At 49.3% G+C, this 7,306-nt stretch overlaps 1 protein-coding gene across 4 annotated transcripts in view; it reads left to right on the top strand.

Moving 5' to 3' along the window:
* The first annotated feature begins 1,095 nt into the window (after positions 1-1,095).
* Positions 1,096-7,306, top strand: part of TMEM184B (transmembrane protein 184B) — a 31,122-nt gene continuing 24,911 nt past the window's right edge. The window contains exon 1 of one of the 4 annotated variants that reach the window (XM_049821720.1): positions 1,096-1,267. The gene's annotated coding sequence lies outside the window, so the exon portion shown is untranslated. Of the gene's footprint in view, positions 1,268-1,885; positions 1,976-5,434; positions 5,458-7,306 lie in introns of those variants that run through there. The other 3 variants (XM_049821723.1, XM_049821724.1, XM_049821722.1) reach the window with 3 other exon arrangements.

Genomic DNA, 7,306 nt, shown 5'->3' with positions numbered 1-7,306 from the left:
CTTCCCTGCATTAGCCAGGTGAGAGGCGTGTTTCATGCAGGCTGTGTAAAACTCTTGAAATTGATTTTTCAGAAACACCTGCTGGGAATAAATGATGGATCTTGGTGACTTTGCAAATTCCTTCCAAGCCTCCTCTCTGCCAGCTGAGCAGGAAGAGCTGCTCCTTCATTTGCCTGCTGCGTGGGGCTTCCAGCTCCTCGGATGGGAGAAGAAAAAGTAGGGAGGAAGGGAAGAGGAGGGTAGTTCAGGGGTATGAGGTACTGCCCTGTTGCCTCTACCCTGCGTCGGTCCTGCTTCCATTTTGAGTGTTTTTTTTGAGGGATCAGAATGAAACTGGACTTTTTCCCCTTCTAAACCTTGTTTTCTGTAAGAAAGAGGAACGTTGCCTATGTGGAAGACAACACCCAGCTCCCCGTGGTGCCTTTGCTCCACCGAGTGCGGGGCCTGGCCGCGGCGGAGGCAGCGGAGCTGTGATCTGGCTGGACCGATCGCTGTGTTCCGAATAGGACCTCTGTTTTGGGACAGGAAGGAAAGGCACTGCCATTTTTGGGAGGTATGGGGCAGCAGCTCTGTGGTTTGAAAGAAGAGGGCAAGTGCCCTTCTAAAGAAGCAGGAGAAAGTCTCGTCAAGCAGTTTGCTTGCATATTAGAGCTTTTTAGGACTTGGTTTGGGGCTTTTTATGGCTTTTTTGAGTTTTTTTTTTTTCTTTTTTAGATTGAAAAATCCCTTCTTCTGGCTTGAGTAGAGGGTACAGCTTTGGTTTCCAACACCCACACCTATGGGGTTTTTTTGTTGTTGTTTTTTTCCCCCGGAGTTTTTTTGGGGAAAAAAGCTGCCGGGGGGCAGGGGGAGGACGATGACCTTCCTGAGGGCAGTCTTGCCCTTAACCGGCCTGGCCCGGGAGTGTTAATTGCTGCTGGAGCTCAGCGGCCTGGGTTTGGGGCAGGAGCTCGGCGAGCGCCGAGCGCTGCCCGCACCCCGTCCGGCGCGGTACGGCCCCTTTAAGAGCCGAGCGGTTACGTCACCCTCTTCGCCCACCGCCCCGCCCTCCCGCCCGCGCGGCGAGTGGGCGGGGCGCGTAGTGCCGTGCGCAGGCGCGGAGGGCCGGGCTGGGCCCGGCGTCGCCATGGGCTCCTGAGGGCCCTCAGCGCCTCCGCGCCGGTGCCGGCGCCCGCCCGCCCGCGGGGCAGCGGGGCAGGGCCCGACCCGACCCCTTCTTCACCTCGACGGGCTGGGCTGAACCCAGCTGAGCTCCGCCCGCCGGGAGGTAAGATGGTGGCGGGGGCAGGGTGGCCGCGGAGCCGGCAGAGCGGGGGCGGTTGTGGGCGCGAGGGGCGGGCCTGAGGGGGCCGCGCTGGCCCGGGGGGGGGGGGGGGGGGTGCTCGGTAAGGCCGCCCCAAACTCACCGCCCCCAACTCACCTCACCGCCCCCAAACTCACCTTACCGCCCCGTATCGCCCCGCTGTGGTCGCCACCTCCAGTCCCGTGTCCCCACCCCCCCAATCCCCCCTCCTCCTCCCCGTTCTCCGGTGTGCCCCCCCCCCCCCCTTTTCCCCTCTGTGCGGCCCCCACCGTTCCCCCTCCACGCACGCAGCCCCCACAGTCTGCCCCCCACCACGCACATTCCCCCCGCGTGGCCTCCATACGTACACACGCACCACTCCCTTCCCCGCACCTCCCCATAAGTTCCCAGTGCAGCCCCCACGACCCCCCCCCCCCCCTCCGATGCAGCCCACGCAATTCCCCACCCACAGCGTCTCCCTGCTGCAGCCCACCCAATCTCCCCACGCACGCATACACACAGAGCTGCGTTGCCCCCGCACAGCCCCCACGCCCCAGGGTTTGGTGGGCACCAGGTTTGTGTTCACTTTGCCTCTGGTTCAGGCTGGATGGACTGACAGACACCGGGGGTGTGTGTGTGTGCGGTAGGTGTGCGAGGAGGCTGTTACTGTACCCGTGTGCTCCTGTATCGCAGGTGAGTCGCGGTGGGTCTTGTTTGGATGCTCACGGTGGCTTGAAATTTCAGTTGCTCCATGAGGGCTAATTCAGTCTCGGCAACTGCGACGTGTAGTGGAAGGAGGGTTTTGGAAGAACGTGCGCGTGAGTGGGTTCTGATGAATTGTGATCTGGGAAGGGGACTGGAGTGGTTTCAGGGACAGCTCTGTGAAAGCTGCCTGGAACACCACGAAGCTGTCAAGAGTGGGAGGAGGAGGAGTGGGAAATCTAGATGAAATGCTGAACATGGTTCCCCCTTACAGAAAGTTTGAAATCGTTCTTGCCACATAAGGAGCTTGAGCAGGAGTAATTATTGAAGACATCGACAGGCTTCCCCAGAGGGAAGACTGTTTACCTCCCTTGAAGAGAAAAATAGAAGGTATTGATCAATAATAGAGCGAAGGCTAACAGGATGAATAGAAATGTCTGTTTCCTATCCTGCAAGGAAAAGACAACAATAGATGAAAATTTAATAAAGCATACATACCGCTAACAAAGACTTGGCTTTTTTAACACAGTAGTTAACTGTTCCATTGAACTTGTGTTGCTGGAAGTTACCGTTGAGTCTGAGAGCTTAGCAGCCTCCCTAAAAGGGATCGGAGATTTCTCTAGAAATGTTCGTGTTATTCGTGTTCCTAATACTAAAGGTTTGTGTTTGTATGGTACTTCAGGAAAAAAGGAACTCTCACACTTTTAGCATGTTGGCTGAGTACTAAACAATAGGGCTTTAGGGAGAGCTTTTCTTATGGTGAAGGTATTCCACAAAGGCCTACTTCAGGCTTTTTTTCACCATTGTCCCCAAGAAAATGGGCTTGGAATCTGCTCTAGTCTAGTGGAGCAGTTTTTAAGTCCTTAATACCATCATTGTTATGGTTGCGCTGTAAAACTTAAGTGGCATGTGTGCAGCAGGTGGCTACCTCTGCATCTGGAGCAGAAGTGATTCAGTCTTGCTGTAAAATGATCAGGAAAGCATTGCTACTGAAGTCACCATTTCTAACCAGTTTGGTGGTGTGGGAAGATGTTTTTCGTTGTGTTCTGCTCGGGTCTCTGCAATCTGTTCAGAGTGCTGAACAGGTTGTGTTTTGGAAATGTGGGGCAAGCGGAAGAGTCCCTCCCAGTCACTTGGGCGTCTTTTGTACTTTTATTTGTCTGTCTCCTTGGGACACGTGGCAGTTAGAAGGGGAAGGTCCTTAGACATGCACAAGCTGGTCAGAAAATAAAGTTCAGCGTGACTAGCTGGTTTGGCATAACGAAAGCATTCTGAGCTGGCTCGTTTCTAACGATTTGACAGAATCCAGCTAGAAACCCGCCTTGTTCTCTGTCAGCTGGTTTGCCTGTTTGCTGGTAGCAGGCTGGGGGATGAGCTTTTGCTCAGTTGTGGGATTAGGGTTCTTTTCTTCTTGTGGATAAAGGAGGTGTGGGTTGTTTGTTTTTTGGGTTTTTTCCCCAACTCAAAATAACTTTTAAAACACCTTTCTCCGCACTAAAAATGTCAGTCCCTTTCTCTATTCAGTTCTACTGCTGAGTTAACTAAAACATCTAATAATCATGTTTTGACTCAAGACAACAACCTTTTAATTTCTGTGTGATGGAACTTACCCTTCATCCCTCCTCCCTTCCTCTTTTGGGTCTGTGTTTAATTGGCTTATGTTTGCAGCGATGGAGATGAGCTCCTGCCTGCTCCTTCTAGGAGAAGTGCCTCTTTCATTTTCCAGCAGCTCAAAGGATATCTTTAAGCTCTTGCAGCAATGGCTGGTGGGAGCAGTGAATTCCTCGGGAGGTATTTGTGTTTTGGTCCTAATTGCTTCAAGAGCCCAGTGTTGCATTGTTCAAAGTATTGAAGGTTGAGGTAAAATATGAAGTTGCAAATCAGACTTGTTGATTCTGAAGGGCTGCTGCTGTGACTAGTTTTCACAGGGTTTTGAGGCTAAAATTGAGGAAACCAAGGTTATAAAGCAGCAGTAAATGTACAGGTTGGGCTGTCTGCAGAATCAAGAGGATAGTACAGCCTCAGAGAAAAATTGCACTTAACCTTTGTACAGTAGAGCCTTCCCAGGGTAAGACTGCTGCTAGCTGTCTGTGTAACAAAGATGCTGCATGTTATTTTGAACAGCCAGGGCTGGGGACAGAAGCTTTTCTCTGTTTTAGACCTTGTGATTGATGGTACTCGTTGAGGCCCTGGAAAATTGAGGTGTTGTAGAGAATAGCGTCGTGTTTGGGTTTTGTGTGCTGACTTGCCCATCTGTTCGCTTGAAGCGGTGCGTGTGTTGTGTGCTGTTCTCACTTCTTCCCAAACTCCTTGGGGTTTGCTTTCTTGTGGTGGCAGAGCGGTTTCCTGCCAAGACATTGCACCCTACCAGAACACTTGGGGCTCTGAAAGCAGTTTGACACTGTGATAAGATGGATTAAAACACTTAGCTAAAATAACTGTAAAAGATGATAGCGCTTGGACTGGAAGCACCCTTTTGAAAAGGTTTTTGGTGGTTTTTTCTTTCTTTTTCTTTCTTTTTAATTTTTTTTTCCCCCCTTATGGACTACTTTGGGAGAAAGCAACTGGACGTGTTTTCAGAGCAGCAATTCCCTGGGAAGGGTTTGAAGGTGAAATTCTGCCAGCTGAAGCACTGAGCTGCAGCCACCCTCCAGAGGTCTTGCCTCAGAGTCTTCCTCCTCTAGGAAGAGGCAGGGGACTGGAGTACTTGCTTATAGCCAGGCTCCCTGTAGTCTTTAAAAATCAACTCAACCTCTGTGGGGTTTTTGTTTGTCGTGGTGTAACATGTCTGGGAAGGCAACAGAGCAAGCTGTGTCCGGGGAAAATGCAGTGTATAGGCAAGCTGCCCAGGAACCTTGCTGTATCTGGGTGTGACCAGGTCTTTATAGACCCTGAGGGGCATAATTTACAGGAAACCTGAAGAGGGAAATAACTTACATGCTCTACAGGCAGCATTGAATATCCTTTAACCCATAGAGTACCTGGATATTTGTCTCCCCACCCTCAAGTCTGTCTCTGGATTGAAAGGATGGGAATACTGCTATTATCTTACAGTCACAGTGGCTGGGAGTCTGACGATACTGACAGGATCAGCTATTTGAGAATGTTGTATAATGGAGAGTGACAAAGAGCGTAGAGAGATGGTGTCACGGCCTCAAATTTTTTGTGTCTAATCCGAAAGCGTTCCTCTCTGCCTGGGTATGTTGTACGTCTGGCCCCTGATCAACTCTGTGACAAAAAGGTAAAAAAAAGGTGTCTCTGATTCAGCAAAGAAAATGACTGCAACATGTCATCTTGTGCAGCAGTGAGATGAGATGAAATAATACCTTAAAAGCTGACCTCGCTGGCCTGTTGTTCCCTCCCCAGGCTGTGAAACATGACATGGATGCTATTGGAGGCTGCTGAGCTGATTGCTTGGGAGCCTGCAGTTGCCTGGTCATCTCCAGCACAGATACAGCCCAGGCAGCAGTAATGTAAGTAGCTGTGCCTCTGTTCAGGTTACTTAAAATGAACCTGGACAAGCTGGTCACCTGAGGAGGCAGGTTAGAAGAGAGTGAATTTCTTTTCATGGCTCACCACATCTTGCCTCCTTGCCAGTTTTGCTAGGAAGGGCTGGTTAGTGGTGGGTGAAGCTATTTGCAGCTAATTGTCCCATGGGAGCTGGGAGTGACTTCTCCTCCTCCAAACTCTCCTGACTTTCAGACTTTCTTTCCCCTGTCCCAGTGGCTTTGTGATGGCACTGATTTTACAGCAGAATTTTAAGCTAGAAGTTGTTCATATAAATTCTCATTTAGGCAACTTCATCCAACTAGGTAATTTAATGTTACAGTGTCTGGAAAAATTGGGTTAAAGTTTTCTCTTTATTTTAAGCACACACCCTCTCAGGTGGACACTTGGTGTGCTGCTTTCTATATAGAGAAAATGCATTGCTGTTTCAGACTTCTGGGATAGAGAGTGGGGATTTCATAATCGCCTCAAACTGTGTTTTAGTAGCTGTTGGCATCTGTCAGCCTCTAACAAACAGTATTGGCAACTTCTCTGCAAACCTTTGTGGTCAGCTTTGGTGCTGAGTCAGGAAAGGGTGAGCAGCTTCTAGCCACTCCTGTGGGGTAAGTAGCCTTTGAAAGAGGATGCTGGGCAAGGTTTTCCTCTCTGATGCTGTTTCTACTTGCTGTGCTTTAGCTAGCGAGGGTGAGAATGGTTTCCTCCCCCAGGCATTGCTCTCTGCCTGTGAGCTCCCAGAGGTAACTTTTCTGTAAGGGAAATGCTGTGCCTCGGCTCATTCTTTAACTAGCAAAGCTGTAATACTGATGTGTTTAAGGCTTGGCATTTTTGTATAGGCAGGAACTCTCCTCTCCCAGGAGTTCAGGAATACAAAGCTCCTAATTCTGCTTCTAAAAGTTTGCATCTGTAGGATTTTTATTTTTCTTGATGGAGTAGCAGGGCAGGAGAGAAGTGTGGAGAGGGCAGTGTTGAACAGGACTAATGAAATTAGGAGTTGGTGATTTTTGGGAATTAACAAGAGGATGTTTGTGTATTATGTCCAGAGGTTTTTTTAATAAAAAAAAAGGCAACAACCCACAAACAAAAATAAGCTGATCATATGTTGTTTTAGCAATAACAGAATGGCTTCATATTGAGTGGCTTTGGGTGCCTTGTCAAGAATCACTGTTTTTACTTCTGCAGTGCTCCTCACTGCTACATATTTGCATCGGAGAATGATTGCTAGGGAAGTCAGATGTGCCATCTCCCTCATATGCATCACTGCACAGTTGCCTAGGCTTGTGATAAGATGTCTGGCTTCTTCCAGCACATTTACTTGCTAAATTTAAGTATGGATCTGATCTGATAGATTCTGTATGTTATATTTTGTGTGGAAAAGTATGCTGCAATATAAAAAAAACTACCTTCGTGTGTGACTGCCACAAGTTCACTGGCTTTAGATCCTGCTGTAGAGTTTGACTTCTGGTTCTCCTTAGAGTAACTGTATACCCTGTGGCAACTCTAAAACTGTTGCCTCCTCTGTCTTGGTGCTTGGAGGTGGGGAAGGATGAATGCAAGTGGTGGTAGAATAAGTTCTGATTTGACTTTGTTCTTGAGTATGTGGAAAATGAAATGCAAACTTCCTCTGTCATGCCAGACGCAAGCGTTTACAACACATCCTTTTTCTTGTTGTCTCTTTCCCCTCTGCCAGTTGCAGAATATCCTTGTAGTCTTTCTGTGTTTCTCCCCTGGGAGCAGAGGGCTTGACTAGTTTTTGTGGAGTGGGGCTGCTGGGAATATGGGAAAGGGATGCAGCGCATGGCCCAAGTGTGGTTGAAG

The sequence above is a fragment of the Accipiter gentilis genome, chromosome 18 (genome assembly GCF_929443795.1).
Source record: "Accipiter gentilis chromosome 18, bAccGen1.1, whole genome shotgun sequence".
In the NCBI taxonomy this organism is placed as follows: Eukaryota; Metazoa; Chordata; class Aves; order Accipitriformes; family Accipitridae; genus Astur; species Astur gentilis.
The sequence above is the reverse complement of the archived record's forward strand: the minus strand, read 5'-3'. Positions and strand labels throughout refer to the sequence as shown.